General features: G+C 39.4%; 1 protein-coding gene across 1 annotated transcript in view; it reads right to left on the bottom strand.

Moving 5' to 3' along the window:
* The window catches only part of LOC115175747 (potassium channel subfamily K member 9-like), a 35,754-nt gene that overhangs the window by 17,336 nt on the left and 2,064 nt on the right, over window positions 1-16,354 (bottom strand). The window lies entirely within an intron of this gene.

Raw genomic sequence — 16,354 nt, 5'->3', positions numbered from 1 at the left:
ATGTTGAGTAAACAACATGGACATGACACACCACATACACATTTTAGGAGAGGAACGCTTGAGAAGCAGAAGGTGGTGAGCTGAGACCTAGCTGTTAGGCATTGTTGTGGTCTGCTGCTGGCTCACCCGATGAGGTGGGGTGGTCAGAGTGGACCTGGGGAATTAACTTCATGGATCAATAGCCTACTCGGAACCAGAAAAGGAGCAATGCTGAGGTGGGTCGGGGGCACAGAGCAGGGGAGGACTGGAGGCGCAGGACTGGACCTAATGGGCTAAATGTCACAGCTCTTAATGCAGCCACACCCACGGGCCAGGCTACCGCAACCCCCGGATCAGACTGCTATGTAAACATCTGTAATATTCCAGTTCAGAGAAGGTTCTGTGGGAACATGTTTGGTTAGTAACGATGATGATAATGAATATCCAATCCAACCAGTGACTTTGTTGCAACAAGCCCCGAAACACCTTGTCATTCTGCCTACTGTGGTGTGATAGGGGTGATTGGGCTCTTTTACAGCTTATTATTCATTATATTTCTATTTTCTAAAATAAATATATTGTTTAGGCTACAAAATAGTTCAATGGACAAATATGGATTTTTTTTACAGCTGTTCTTCAAAACACACTTCAGATCACTAGAAGTACTTTTGCTGATTCAAATGGACATTTATCATTGCACATTTGTTAATATGTATATATTATTATTATATATTAGTATTTTTATTATTATACATTTTTATTGTTAGTATTGTTTTATTTGACTTTGTCCTGCATTGTTGGAGTTCAGAGCGCAATAATGTCACCGTACCCTGAAATTACATCTGCAACCCTGTACATGTGACTATAAAACTCTCGAATCTAAAGAAAAATGCATATTTCTAGTCTGCTGTAATTCTTCATATGCGTCATTAATGTCAGATGAGAGTCATTACGTTCATTAGGTTCTCCAGCCCTAGTTTTACAGATCCAACAGAGGATGGATCAACAACATTGCATTGACTCCACAATAATTACCTAAACGACAGAGTGAAAAGAAGACCACAAATATACAGAATACAAATATTCCAAAACATGCTTCTTGTATGCAACAAGACACTAAAGTAATAATGCAACAACAACAAAAAAAACAGCAAAGGAATACACTTTTTTGCCTAAATGCAAAGCCTTATGTTTGGGGAGAATCCAACACAACACATCACTGAGTAATTGCCTCCTTATTTTCAAGCATGGTGGTGGCTGCATCATGTTATGGGTATGCTTAACTTCTGAGTTTTTCAGGATAAAAATAAATGGGATGGAACTAAGCACAGGCTGAATCCTAGAAGAAAACCTGCTTCAGTCTGCTTTACACCAGAGACTGGGAGAGGAATTCACCTTTCAGCAGGACAATAACCTACAACACAAGGCCAAATCTACACTGGAGTTGCTTACCAAGAAGACAGTGAATGTTCCTGAGTGGCCAAGTTACAGTTGACTTAAATCTACTTGAAAATCTATGGCAAGAGCTTTAAAATAATAATGGGAAATATTGCACAATCCACGTGTGCAAAGCTCTTATTGACTTACCTAAGACTCACGGCTGTAATCAGTGTTTGTAACATGTATGGACTCAGGGAGCTGAATACTTATACAATTACTTTATTTTAGTAATTTAAAAAATGTGATCAATCTTTTCTCTTTTTTTTTGAATTTTTCTTCCACTTTGACATTACAGAGTATTCTGTGTAGATTGTTGGCAATTAAATTATTTTTAATCCACTTTGTAACACAATACAATGTGAAGAAATCCAAGGGGTGTGAATACTTTTGCAAGGCACTGTATATCAAATGTTACATATGTTTTAAAGCATAATGCAATATTTAAAGTGCATAAATCAATATATTAAACATGACTACTTATTTTGTATGCATTATTAATATCAGTACCCCTTTAACGCCAGTTACGCAACAGTTTTGAAAGATTCCTGCTTATTTGAATGTATTTTTTATAAGTATGGTTGGATAAGAACAAGTCTATGTATTTAATGGCATTTGATGTGTTATTTTAATGTGACGGTTTCAAGACTAGGGCTGTCAGGGAATAAGATGAATTCATTAAATATATTATTTCAATGTAGTTCCTACTTGTAGTTCATACATCTCAGTACTGGTCTAGACGCTTTCATTTGGATGTAGTATTTCTATTTAAAATGTTGGTTTACGTGTCAGGAGATAACACCTAACACAAGCCAAAAGGTACACTTGTTTTCCCCAACACTTGCAGAGTTCAAGTGTTTAATCACTGTCTTTAACCCGAGAGAAACCAGCGACAGCAGGGGGTGATTGGATGGAGAGGAATCCTGCAATCCTCTACCTTCTCAGAACAAAGACTAAAAGCTAACCCCTCACCAAAAAGTCATGCCATTACCTAGCCCCACACTAGTGCATACTGAAAGTATGTGATTGAAAATACATTGGAGAATATTACATGTAAAAAGTACAAGAAACTCCCCACACAGGTACTCTAGATACTTCCTGTTTTCAGAAGAAAATGTCTGCACAGGCAGTAGCCATTTTGCTACACTTTCTTCACAACCTCTATTTCACAGACAGTGATGAAGAGAACTATATCTGCTGTAAACTCAGCACAAAGTGAAACACAGGAGGAGCTCTCCTTTGGTAATAGATATTCGATGCAAGCTGCTCTTTGAAAATGGGGGTGATACTTAAATGAATAGAACATGAAAAATGAGTTTGGTGAAACACGCAACATGCTGTGCAGCCCACTGTGAGTTTCAAGAGCATCCTCACCATGTGAACATTACACTGAAGGCTCTTAAGACCAGGGGACATATCCACAAAGCATCTCAGACTACAAAATTGGTGTTAAGTGCTGAGAATAGAGACATTTTACTCCTACTCTTACGGGTAAAAAATAAAAGCAATGCATGAAGCCTCTTTAGTCATAAGAGTCCCACCTAGTCGACAGATATTTAGGACACCTCATGAGCTGAGTTACCAACAGGTATCTTGATAATAGAGAATGTAGTCAGTGGTTCATGCGCTACATGCGATTGCTTTGGAGTTGTTGAAAGAACGTTTTAGAAAGTTCTATATGATCAATCCATATATAATCTAGACCTCACCTGAAAAGGATTTCACATGAGCCCTATTCCACATGATATGCCTACATGCTTATAACCACATAGGCTAATAAATAATCACATATTTTTCTTTTGATTATTTAATTAACCTACATCTGTTATTTCATTTATCCCTTTGGAGCACAATAACACCTTAGAAAATGCCTAAAGTAAAGACATCTAGGGACTATGATAACGTTGATTGTGTTCGATAAAATGACAGACCTTTCAAACATTTTATGCAACATTATCAGCGAGTGAGTTGTTAAACTCTGAATGTGTTGATATACTGAGTGTACAAAACAATAAGAACACCTTCCTAATATTGAGTTGCACCCCCTTTTACCCTCAAAACAGACTCAACTAGTCGGGGAATGGACTCTACTTGTGACCCGTATGGGTATGTCGCAAGTCATGACTTCACAGGAAAGCCGTTTGAACGTAAAAATAAAATGTTGCAAAATGTGTTTTTTTGGCAGAAATGCCTTCTCAAACATGTGAGTTGCACCCCTTTTTCCCTCAGGACAGCCTCAGTTCCTCGGGGCATGGACTCCACAAGGTGTTGAAACTGTTCCACAGGAATGCTGGCCCATGTTGACTCCAATGCTTCCCACAGTTGTGTCAAGTTGGCTGGATGTCCTTTGGGTGGTGGACCATTCTTGATACACTCAGGAAACTGTTGAGCATGTAAAACCCAGCAGCGTTGCAGTTCTTGACACAAACCGGTGTGCCTGGCACCTAATACCATACCCCGTTCAAAGGCACTTCAATATTTTGTCTTGCCCATTAACCCTCTGAATGTCACACATACACAATCCATGTCTCAATTGTCTCAAGGCTTAAAAATCATTATTTAACCTCTCTCCTCCCCTTCATCTACACTGATTGAAGTGGATTTAACAAGTGACATAAATAAGGGAGCATAGCTTTTGCCTGGATTCACCTGGTCAGTCTATGTCATGGAAAGAGTAGGTGTCCTTATTGTTTTGTACACTCAGGTTTTAACAGGATTCCTGGGACCTTTTCTGAGATGCTTTGTGGATACCGGCCCAGGAGTCTCTGGGAACTTTCTAGTCCTCAAAGTAACCAATATCGTCTAAACAAAATCTCCAAACAATTGCTGTCAAGACCACACACACACACCTCACCCCACCAAAAATGTACTGCCACAACCTCATTTGCAGAACCACACACAAACACACCTACACACACACACACACACACACACACACACACACACACACACACACACACACACACACACACACACACACACACACACACAGCACCAAACAACAATCACTGTCAAGACCACACTACCCCATTGACAGAACTCTTCACCAAACGATCTTTGTCAACAGTGGTTGGAGATGACAGCCCCTGAGGCACACACACCCTTCCATATAAAACACAAACACACACACCGTACACACAAAGTACACACACACACATCCCAAACAATCACTGTCAACGTTATGGTCCGGCTGATGTGGCTGTAGGAAATGACAGCTAAGTAGGGAAGGAGGGACAGAGTCCAGCTGTGAAGTGCCTTTGGCTACCGAGAGCTGTCAATCCCGCTGGCATCAGACAGAAAAGTGTGTCCACTGTCATCATTCTCCACACTAGATGCTATCATCACGCTGGCTGACAGATGAGACAGAGGCCGAAATGGCACCCCGTTCCCTATATTGTGCACTACTTTAAACCAGGGCCGATAGGGAATAGGGTGTATTACACAATACAATGTAGGGAATAGGGTGTATTACACAATACAATGTAGGGAATAGGGTGTATTACACAATACAATGTAGGGAATAGGGTGTATTACACAATACAATGTAGGGAATAGGGTGTATTACACAATACAATGTAGGGAATAGGGTGTATTACACAATACAATGTAGGGAATAGGGTGTATTACACAATACAATGTAGGGAATAGGGTGTATTACACAGTACAATGTAGGGAATAGGGTGTATTACACAATACAATGTAGGGAATAGGGTGTATTACACAATACAATGTAGGGAATAGGGTGTATTACACAGTACAATGTAGGGAATAGGGTGTATTACACAACACACTGTAGGGAATAGGGTGTATTACACAATACAATGTAGGGAATAGGGTGTATTACACAATACAATGTAGGGAATAGGGTGTATTACACAATACAATGTAGGGAATAGGGTGTATTACACAATACAATGTAGGGAATAGGGTGTATTACACAATACAATGTAGGGAATAGGGTGTATTACACAATACAATGTAGGGAATAGGGTGTATTACACAATACAATGTAGGGAATAGGGTGTATTACACAATACAATGTAGGGAATAGGGTGTATTACACAATACAATGTAGGGATTAGGGTGTATTACACAATACAATGTAGGGAATAGGGTGTATTACACAATACAATGTAGGGAATAGGGTGTATTACACAATACAATGTAGGGAATAGGGTGTATTACACAACACAATGTAGGGAATAGGGTGTATTACACAACACAATGTAGGGAATAGGGTGTATTACACAACACAATGTAGGGAATAGGGTGTATTACACAATACAATGTAGGGAATAGGGTGTATTACACAATACAATGTAGGGAATAGGGTGTATTACACAATACAATGTAGGGAATAGGGTGTATTACACAATACAATGTAGGGAATAGGGTGTATTACACAATACAATGTAGGGAATAGGGTGTATTACACAGTACAATGTAGGGAATAGGGTGTATTACACAATACAATGTAGGGAATAGGGTGTATTACACAATACAATGTAGGGAATAGGGTGTATTACACAATACAATGTAGGGAATAGGGTGTATTACACAGTACAATGTAGGGAATAGGGTGTATTACACAATACAATGTAGGGAATAGGGTGCCATTTCAGACGTAGCCAGAGAATCAGCTGGTGCTGTGTAGCTCCATCAGTCATACATATGGCACATCACCTCTCTCCTGCACAAATTAGCAGCATAGGGTCTAGAGAGATATGGCCAAGGTAAACACGTAATGATTGATATTTTCCCTGTGCTACAGACGGCTATATCGGGCCACTAATACAGGACTAGTAAAGGCCCAGTGCACTACTTTTGTGAAGAAAAACATATTTTCAAGGGGATGCTGCAGCACCCCTACTTCCCGCAGCTATGCTGAGATCAACTCCACATAGCTCTTAGAAACAAAGGTGCTATCTAGAACCTTAAAGGCTTCTTCATCTGTCCCCAGAAGAGAACCCTTTAAAGAAAATCAACACAGTCTGAGTCAATGTCATTCAACTACACTAATAGAAAAAAGGGTCCCAAAAGGGTGCTTTAGCTGTCCACAGGTGAACCACTTTCGGTTCCAGGTAGAACCCTTTTTTGTTCCAGGTCGAACCCCTTTTGTTTGCCGGTAGAACCCTTTTGGGTTCCATGTTCTACTTGGAACCAAAAACCATTCTACCTGGAACCAAAAAGGGTTCTCCTATGGGAACAGCAAAAGCACCCTTATGGAACCCTTTTTTCTAAGAGTGTAGTTAATTGACAGTGAATCAGACTGTGCTGATAGTGTTGACAGTGCTTAACCCCTGTCTATTGCAGTGACTGTACACAGAACATGGTGGTCAGACTTGAATAGGTCCAGTAGTTGTTGTTATGGTAGAAAGACGTGGGCAGTGTTTGTATTGGAGAATCTAACTAGTCGTGACACACAACAGCAACACAGCGCTTCAAAGAGCTTATTCCTGGCTCCCATGAAAGCTATTGTTCTGAGAGCAATAAGAATGTCAGTGCACCTGTCCTACACTCAGGTGCACACACACACACACACACACAAGGCAATGGGAGCTTTTCATCTCACACAGCGTCATCAGAGCTTTAAAGATATTGTTGCCTTGGATGATGTCAATCTATACACACCGTTTTCACATTTAGCTGTAATCCAGTAAGACATCAACAGCTTTTTCAATTTTGATTGAGCAGTGCCATGTTTCTTGCTCTGAATTAGAGGGAAAGAAATATAAAAGGCCTGTTAGACTAATACATTTTGTGCCTTTTGAAGAGAGTGCTTAGTGACTAATGCTCTGTGTCCATGTCACGTTTCAGCAGTGTACCCCATTAACAATTCAAAGGCATGATTTAATCGTAGGACCGAAATCACTACAGAGAAAAGCTCTAGAACTGTTTCCCACCCCAGGATACATACGGGCCCTGGTGGATGTAGCGCAGTAACTAGAGAATAGGGTGTCATTTGAGACGAAGCCTGTAATAACATGTTACATCACAGCCTCTTTAGCAACCTGTGCTTATTCCATCACTGTACTGTATTCCCTGGACGGTACATGACAGACTCAGCAAGTCAGACCCCAGTTCTGCAAGACATGTGGTTTTTCACGTCTGGTTCTACTTTCTGCCCACCACAGGACTGTGTTAGCCTGTAAAACTAAAGCTTATTCTGTGCAGCTAATGCAAGGCCTTAGGTCTCTGGTAAATCAGTCATACGAGTGTGGTTCACCATCGGAACCACATCCATTACAAAAGCACCCTTTGCCTATGCAGTCTTTCTTCACACACTGATGTACAGAGACAAGAAACGTCTTCACTTTACGAGCAATTAGTCAGAGAAATTAGTGGAATCAACCCCCAAGCCAATGTGGACACAGTGGAAACGTGAGTTAGACCTGCAAACAGAGCAGAATCACCACGACGACATGGCACGCAGCGTCTCCACGGCAACAACCAGGGTTCTAACACGGCTACAGCTGTTCTCATATGCGCTTATCTCACCTCAGCTTCTAAATCAGGACGATCACAAGCTATTTATAGATTACTAGCAGTTAGCAGTGTTGGTGACCATAGTGATGATGATGATGATGATGATGACTTTGTTTGAATATCAACTGTAGTTAAAGTAGTCAAGTTCAGGGAATAATTCTACAGTTTCTGATTTGTTTTTATTACACACAATATGCAGAGCCAGATTCCTACAGTAAAGCCTTTGTTGTTCTCTCTCGAATGACTTCTCAAAATCAATTTGACAATATGACAGTTCTGTATCCAGAGTTGTGGGTATCAACTTTCTTTGTTCACCTATGTTGTGCATGCACGCACACACACACACACTGTACAAAAAAAACCATAAATCGAGTTGTTTCAACTAATTATTGTTAATTGACTGGCCTTTTTTACTAAACTTTTCAGTCGAAGTGTTACATAAATAAAATAAAAACGTTTGGCCCAAACTTAGCTTCAACCTAAGAAAATGTGGGCAAAAATTCTGTCAACTTAAAATGATGTGTTTGCTCAATTTGTCTCATATGTTAATTCAACCACAAAACATGTTGACGTTACCTAAAAAAGGCTGTGTAACTAGTTACACACAGTGCTTTAAACATACAGTGTTTTCAACGTACATATTTTACATAGATGATTACATTGTGCGTGTTCATTTATACAATAATTAGTATTCAACATGTTTTCACCTGGGATTTGAACTCAAAAGCTCTCGGTTTACGGCATCCCGACCTTCCTGCTACACCACCGTGTCTGTATCAGTTAACCTGTCAATGTGTTAAAACTTAATGTGACTATTCTCTCATCAATGATTTGATTGACTTATTTCAGCAATTGTAGGTTTTCTGTATAGTTGTCTAATGTTGCTGGGTCATATTACTTTGCTTAATGTTACTTCTTAATCACTATTAAACATAAAATAGTTTTTATTGAGATTTACTTTGAAGTGCAAAGCACAATACCATTGAAATCAGGCATTGACACAGACATGGTGGTGTGGCAGGAAGAATGGAATACTACACTCAAGATATTGTGAGTTCAAATCCCAGGTGAGAACGTCTGTGTGTAACTAGTTCCACAGCATTTTTGTTGCTAGTAAAATGCCAAAATAATCATTTCTATTTGAATAAACATATGAGACAAATTGAGCAAACACATAATTTAAGTTGACCTACCTTTTCTCATGTTGGAGCTAAGTTTGTGCCAACTAAACAAAGAAAAGTCTGTGCACACAAACACACACACACACACACACACACACACACACACACACACACACTGAGAGGTTCCCGAGGTTCATTCTGCCCTTCTGATGTCTATCCAGCCGGCACTAACACCTACAGCCAACATTATCAGCCTTGTGTACATAACATTCACCATTTGTGTTTAGGTTGTTTTTTAACCCCTCACATGGCAAGTCGTTAGTGTCAAGTCAAGTGACTCATCCTACTGCTGTCACGGCTGTCCGAAGGATCGGACCAAAGTGCAGCGTGGTTGTAGTTCCACATTTAGTTAAATCCGTGAAACTTTTGCAATACATAAATAACTGAATTTACAAAAACAACAAACCGTGACGCAGAGAGAAAGAAACAAACACTACTCAAAAGATAATCACCCACAAAACCCAGGAAGAAAAACCCCTACTTAAATATGATCTCCAATCAGAGGTAACGAGGACCAGCTGCCTCCAATTGGAGATCAACCCAAAAAACAACAACATAGAAATAGAAAAACTACAACTTAAACATAGAAATACAAAACAAATTAAAAACACAAAACACCCCCTGTCACGCCCTGACCTACTCTACTATAGAAAATGACATCTTACTAGGGTCAGGACGTGACAACTGCTGAATGTTTTGATGGAAAAACAAATAGTTTGTTTCTTTATCTGAATTTGGAACGTGTCTCTTACAGTGTAATAACCTCTGTATAATTGAATTTCCATAACAATCATGTAGATAGGCTATAGCAAGATTTATTAATTGGAGAATATTTTTAACATGCTCGTATTATTCAAACATAACAGGCAACTAACCCCTTCCCCATCTGTTGAAACCAGAAAAGCATGAGCCATGGGCTGAGTATGAGCCAGGTCAGGTGAACTCATTATAACTCGAGCCATCAATACACTCTACAGCCATACATAGCCATGGGCTGATCCATTGATTAAACACTTAGTACAATAATAAACGTATAGGCTATACATGTAATCTCACTGTACTGGCTGTGGTCCTTTACCACATTACAGATGGTAAAAAAAAAAAGTTTTACAAAAGAAAAGGATGTTGTGTTCATACTGTTGATCTCTGTTTTCATGAGGCACAGTCCTCCTATCTCAGTCTGCACCTAAGGCAGGGGGGTCAAACAAACGGCCCGCGGGCCGGATCCAGCCCATGAGGGGTTCCAATCAGGCCCGAGGCTGGTTAGAGTAAAAACAAAATAAACAAACTCAACATGCTTTAAAATGACTAAAACCGTTACCTATGCACAATCATTATCATTACCTAGGCCTATGTGATTGCATGCCTTGCTTGTGCGCATGTGAGTGCTTGTAGGCTATGCTACCTTCCCTTTCCACGCCTCCACAAGGTGGAATGCATCCCCAGAAATATTTTCTACTTCTCCTGGATTGTAGGAAAACATACTGTACTTTCTGAAAGGCTCATGGGTTATGACATACTTTATAATGAATGGGTAAGTGGAGCTGCTTTCTGTAGCCTCTGCACAGCAGGCTGTGTTGCGTGTCTTTGAACAGGTTTCACTGGACCTTTAACGTGATGTAACAGATGGCTAGAACATTCTGATGGAAAAACAAATAGTTAGTCAAAACTGCTACATTGTCGCTTACATCCGTATAAACTCTTTCTTTATGGAACGTATCTCTTACAGTGTAATAAGTACCATGTAAAAACAATTGGATATAATTAGAGTTTCCATACCTACCTATCTAGATACACTGTAAAACCAAGTGTTAAGAATCTGAACACATAGCTAAATACTTTTCTGTAACATTTTTTAAACGCATCAAGGCATTTAGAATTTCAACGAAAACGCGTCACAGTGTTTAGATTGTAAACACCAGAACATATTTATTCATTGTAACACTTTTTAAACACATGCACATGTTTATACAACACGTAACACTGTGTTGTTTTAACAGGGTGTAAAGCAGTATTTACATATTTCCCAGCATGTCTTTTGTGTGGAATGTGCGAGATACCCACCCATGACTGTGTTTATTTGTGACACAGACATGATAGTTGCATTCAATAAATTATATTTCTGAAGCCTTCTTCAAGTGACTGCCTAATTGAATGTATTTCAATTACAAATAAACCCTTTATGACCACATATTATATATTTAATGAGGCCTTTAGTTATGGCCTAGTTATCCTCGACATTACGGTCTAAAAATCCTGGCTCATGGGCCACATCAGACCTGCAAGTCACAATATGCTGGTTTGTGAAGTGATTAGAGAGAGGATATCCAACCATTTGAATATGTTATAACCCACAACTTGCACTCAGAGTGACTGCTATCGGGAAGGACTTAACAAACAAGACTACCTAAACCATCTAAACTGGAACAACCATCTCAGTAACAGGTACAATATGTCCAACCCCTTAAAGATTTGATTAGTTTAGAAAAATGTAAGTGATTTATCTTTGTATAGTATACAATCAATGAATCAATCAATGTGCATGAGGAAACAGATACAGTATTAAAATAAACCATTCTAAATATCAATCTGTGTCACGCCCTGACCTGAGAGAGATGTGTTTCTCTGTTTGGTTAGGTCAGGGTGTGACATGGGGTGGGTATTCTATGTGTTGTATGTCTATGCTGTTTTTTTAATTTGATTGGCCGAGTATGGTTTCCAATCAGAGGCAGCTGTCATTCGTTGTCTCTGATTGGGAATCATACTTAGGCAGCCTTTTTCCCCTCCTTCAGTTGTGGGTAATTATATTCTTTCTGTGAGGGTTTTGTGGGTAATTATATTCTTTCTGTGAGTGTTTTGTGGGTAATTATATTCTTTCTGTGAGGGTTTTGTGGGTAATTATATTCTTTCTGTGAGGGTTTTGTGTGTAATTATATTCTTTCTGTGAGTGTTTTGTGGGTAATTATATTCTTTCTGTGAGGGTTTTGTGTGTAATTATATTCTTTCTGTGAGTGTTTTGTGGGTAATTATATTCTTTCTGTGAGGGTTTTGTGTGTAATTATATTCTTTCTGTGAGTGTTTTGTGGGTAATTATATTCTTTCTGTGAGGGTTTTGTGTGTAATTATATTCTTTCTGTGAGTGTTTTGTGGGTAATTATATTCTTTCTGTGAGGGTTTTGTGTGTAATTATATTCTTTCTGTGAGTGTTTTGTGTGCGCCTCAGTTGCGTCACGTTCGTTTCTGTTTTACCTGTTTCTTGTTTTGTTCGGTTTCACTAAATAAAGTATGTGGAATTACCGGCACGCTGGCCTTGGCTGATCTATGACACGGAGTTTGAGGACAGTGAACGTGACAATCTGCAAAAAAGCATGCTGGGAAATATGATGAGGCCCATCCCACATCTTTGAAGTCAGCACAGTCAAGTAACAACAACACCATGAGATTGAAAGATTTCTTGAATTAAATGTCCTGTTCAGTTGTGCTGAAATGTAGGTAAGGTGACAGACATTCCTAACACTGATCTGAATAAAAGGCATGGAAAGTCACGTCTATGTATAATGACCAAATGCACTCTAAACAGGACTATGAGAAAGTAAACACTAGTGTTTCAAATCTGAACACTTAGGAGATATAGGTGTTCTCCTGGTTGGAAGTTGACTGGAAAAAGTTGACTGTCATATTTAATCTTGCATTGTAAATGCCTGTGTTAAAATGAGAACACCTATTGGCAAATCTAAATGTCTAGTGTTTAAGTTTAAACACTGATGTTTAGGTTATAAATGTGTCACGTTTCATATTTCATGTGTCCACATCATTAAGGAATTATCATGGTCCACACATGATTAAAAAAAAGTTATATAGCTGCACCATTGAGAGCATCACGACTGGCTGCATCAACACATGGTATGGCAAATGCTCTGCATCCGACAGCAAGGTGCTACAGAGGGTAGTGCGTACGGCCCAGTACATCACCTGGGCTGAGCTCCCTGCCACCCAGGACCTCTTTACCAGGCGGTGTCAGACGAAGGCCCTACACATGTTCTACAACTCCAGCCACTCTGCTACCACACAGCAAGCGGTACCGATGCACCAAGTCTGGAACCGACGGGAGCCTGAACAGCTTCTACCCCCAAGCCATAGACTGCTAAATAGGTAGTTAAATAGTTAACCAATAGGTACTTGGAATATCTGCATGGACCCTTTTTGCACTAACTCTTTGATTCATCACATACGTTGCTGTTACTGTTTATTATCTATCCTGTTGCCTAGTCACTTTATCCCTACCTACATGTACATATCTACCTCAATCACCTCGCACCCCTGCACATGGACTCGGTACTGGTACCCCGTGAATATAGCCAAATTATGGTTACTCATTGTGTATTTATTCCTTGTGTTAATATCTATTTTTCTATTATTTCTAGTTCTTTTTCTGTCTTCATTGCTGGGAAGGGCATTTCAATGTTAATCAACACCTGTTGTTTACAATGTATGCGAAAAATACAATTTGATATGATGGTTATACAGTGTAGGCTGTAGCAAGATTGGAATAATATCTGATTCGTGGGAGAATGTATGTTTAAACATGTTTGTATTATTCAAACATAACAGGCACCTAACCCCTTCACCATCTGTTGAAAGCAGAAAAGCACATATGAACCAGGGCAGGTAATCTCATTAGAACTCAAGCAGAGACAATCTACAGCCAAACATAAACGATGATAACCAGGTGATAATGTCAGGAGCTGTTCTTTCAGGGCTACAGCACTAATAGCTCATGGGAAAGCGTAGTCTCAATATGTCACTGCTGAAAACACTGGTATTATATCCACTACTGTAGGCTATAATTCAATTGTGATTTTGAAGATGTATCCTAAATTATATAAGCTGACAAACAAACAACGGAAATATGACCAAACTCTAAAGGGATCGTTTCACATTCAAATGGACAAATAAACAAATAGACCTGAACAGTCCATTATACATGCAGCTACAACTCTAAAAGCACATTCAAATGCATGCACTTTTAGTGTTGTTAGCTGCTGTAACCTACAAAATACAATGGAAGCGTACTAGCGTCATTTTCACTCTCCAGTAGTCATTTAAGTGTTGCTAGTCACATCTGAAGACATGCTTAGTGCATTAGTTTCCTTTGCACCGTTATGTGCCGTGTTGAATAATATAATATGTCGATGGTGTCCATAATGTAGAAGGTGGCCCCCCCACCTCTCTGCTTCAGATGGGATGGGTTAAATGGCCCTTTCCCTAATGTAGGCCTAAAGCCCACCCACTCTGATCTTTAATAAAGTTTAATCAGATGTTGCTTGGGGGAAATTACTATTGGTTGTTATCTCCAAAACAGAAACGTTTCAGGAATTGGAAAAAAATATGTATATTTTCCAATTAACGAAAATACAATTATGAAACTTCAGATGCTATTTTGAAAATATGTTATTGGTCCTAGAGTCATGAAATGTTCAGAGTACATTGAGGGGAGTTACTCCTTTCAATAAATGTTTTTAGAAAATGTACTTGCGAGGTTTTCATCAGACAGCAACGTATTTCAAAAACAAATATTTAAACATTCACTCTTAATTTTAGAGTAATGTAGGCCTAAAAAGGGTTAATGTCTTCGTGGTATTAAACTTGTTACGGGTCCCTATGTTACCCAGGCCTGATCGACAGGTTAAATATATCTATTCTGACATAAATAAATGTCTCTTTATGTCCATGAAGTCATGTAGGCCTACCAGTTTACTAAATGTGTGCCTTTAGTAAAGAAACATTGCGTGCAAAGCTGTGGGCCTACTCTCAGTGTAGAAACAATGTTCTCTAATCTACTGTCTGTATTTTTATGGTCCTTCACGAAGACCATTATGATTTTGTCTTGTTTTATAGAAATGCTGATTCACCCTAAAAACGATTGTTTGCTTAAAGATATTTCCATATTATGGCGGAGATCAAATCAAGCTAGACATTTCACTGTAACGTTAGCAATACCACTTCAATCAAGAAACTAGCATGTTCATTGAGGCCCTAAGCTAAATAAAGGCCATGCAAATGCCGACATTAAAGGCACCAGGCTACTCTGAATATGTGCTAAAGTTGTAGGCCTATAGCCTATAGTACGCCTGTTGACTCCGTTGGTATTTTCTACACGTATATCCTATAGCATATATACTGTACATCTGTTTTTGTATGTTTTCTTCTATCAAAGTGGATATACCTCAGGATACGATTCGTTGGAGGACAAGGACCTGATCGTTTGGCCGAGAAAGGGATATTATGGGCGTTTTATTCGGCCTGCTCGTGTATGGCCAGCTGCAGATCACCCCTCATGGTGTGGTTGTTGGCAGCGCAGCTCACAGGAGCTAGAGGAGCTGTCCTTTCAGCACCACGTGCAGCGCAGCTCGTGTTCAAGCTGCAGCAACAGCTGATGGAACGAACTTCAGTTAAGGTTACATGCACACAATCATAGCCGCAGGAAGATGGGGGGGGGGGGGGGGGGGGGAGACTAGTATAGGCCCAGCGCACTACTTTTGTGAAATAACTGTTTTATTATTTTTTAAATAAAATCATTTGTATTCATTTTATTTTTTTCAAGGGGTGCTGCAGCACCCACAGCACCCCTACTTCCCCGTCAATGCACACAATATGCGATTATTATGGCTAGTCAGGTTAATATAATAGTTTGTTTAAAACGTTTACATGCTTTGCAAAAATAACGATTTCCCCAATAATCCTGTTTACATGGACACATCTGAAAGCAGGCTACTGATGAAACATTTGATAATTGCAGAACATCGACAAACAATATAAACGTTCTACCACAGTGACCATGTTATTTTTGCAAAGACTATTTGATTCTGAGTTCAGAGGATATCATAAGGTGAATGCACCAATTTGTAAGTCGCTCTGGATAAGAGCGTCTGCTAAATGACTTAAATGTAAATGTAAATGTTTGCACGTGAAAACTGCTTATGAGATGAATACTTTTGCGAACTCACTTAACTCACTTAATGGTGCTGGCACATGTGCAGATCAAACTGAATGAACCATGTTTACATGTCCTAATAATTCGAAAGATTGCTCAGAAAACCCGGTGTTTTAATCGGTGGATGCTTACTTCGATTATGACCTTACACTGATTAAGATAAGCAGAGTAAGGTGTTTACATGACTAATGCAATACTCGGCCTTCTGCCATAATCCGTTTAATGTCGAGTGTTTGGTGTGAATGTAAACATACTGATACCTCCACAGTTTGGTAGA

The sequence above is a fragment of the Salmo trutta genome, chromosome 36 (genome assembly GCF_901001165.1).
Source record: "Salmo trutta chromosome 36, fSalTru1.1, whole genome shotgun sequence".
In the NCBI taxonomy this organism is placed as follows: Eukaryota; Metazoa; Chordata; class Actinopteri; order Salmoniformes; family Salmonidae; genus Salmo; species Salmo trutta.
Note: the sequence above shows the minus strand (reverse complement) of the source record. Positions and strands in the feature narration are given on the sequence as shown.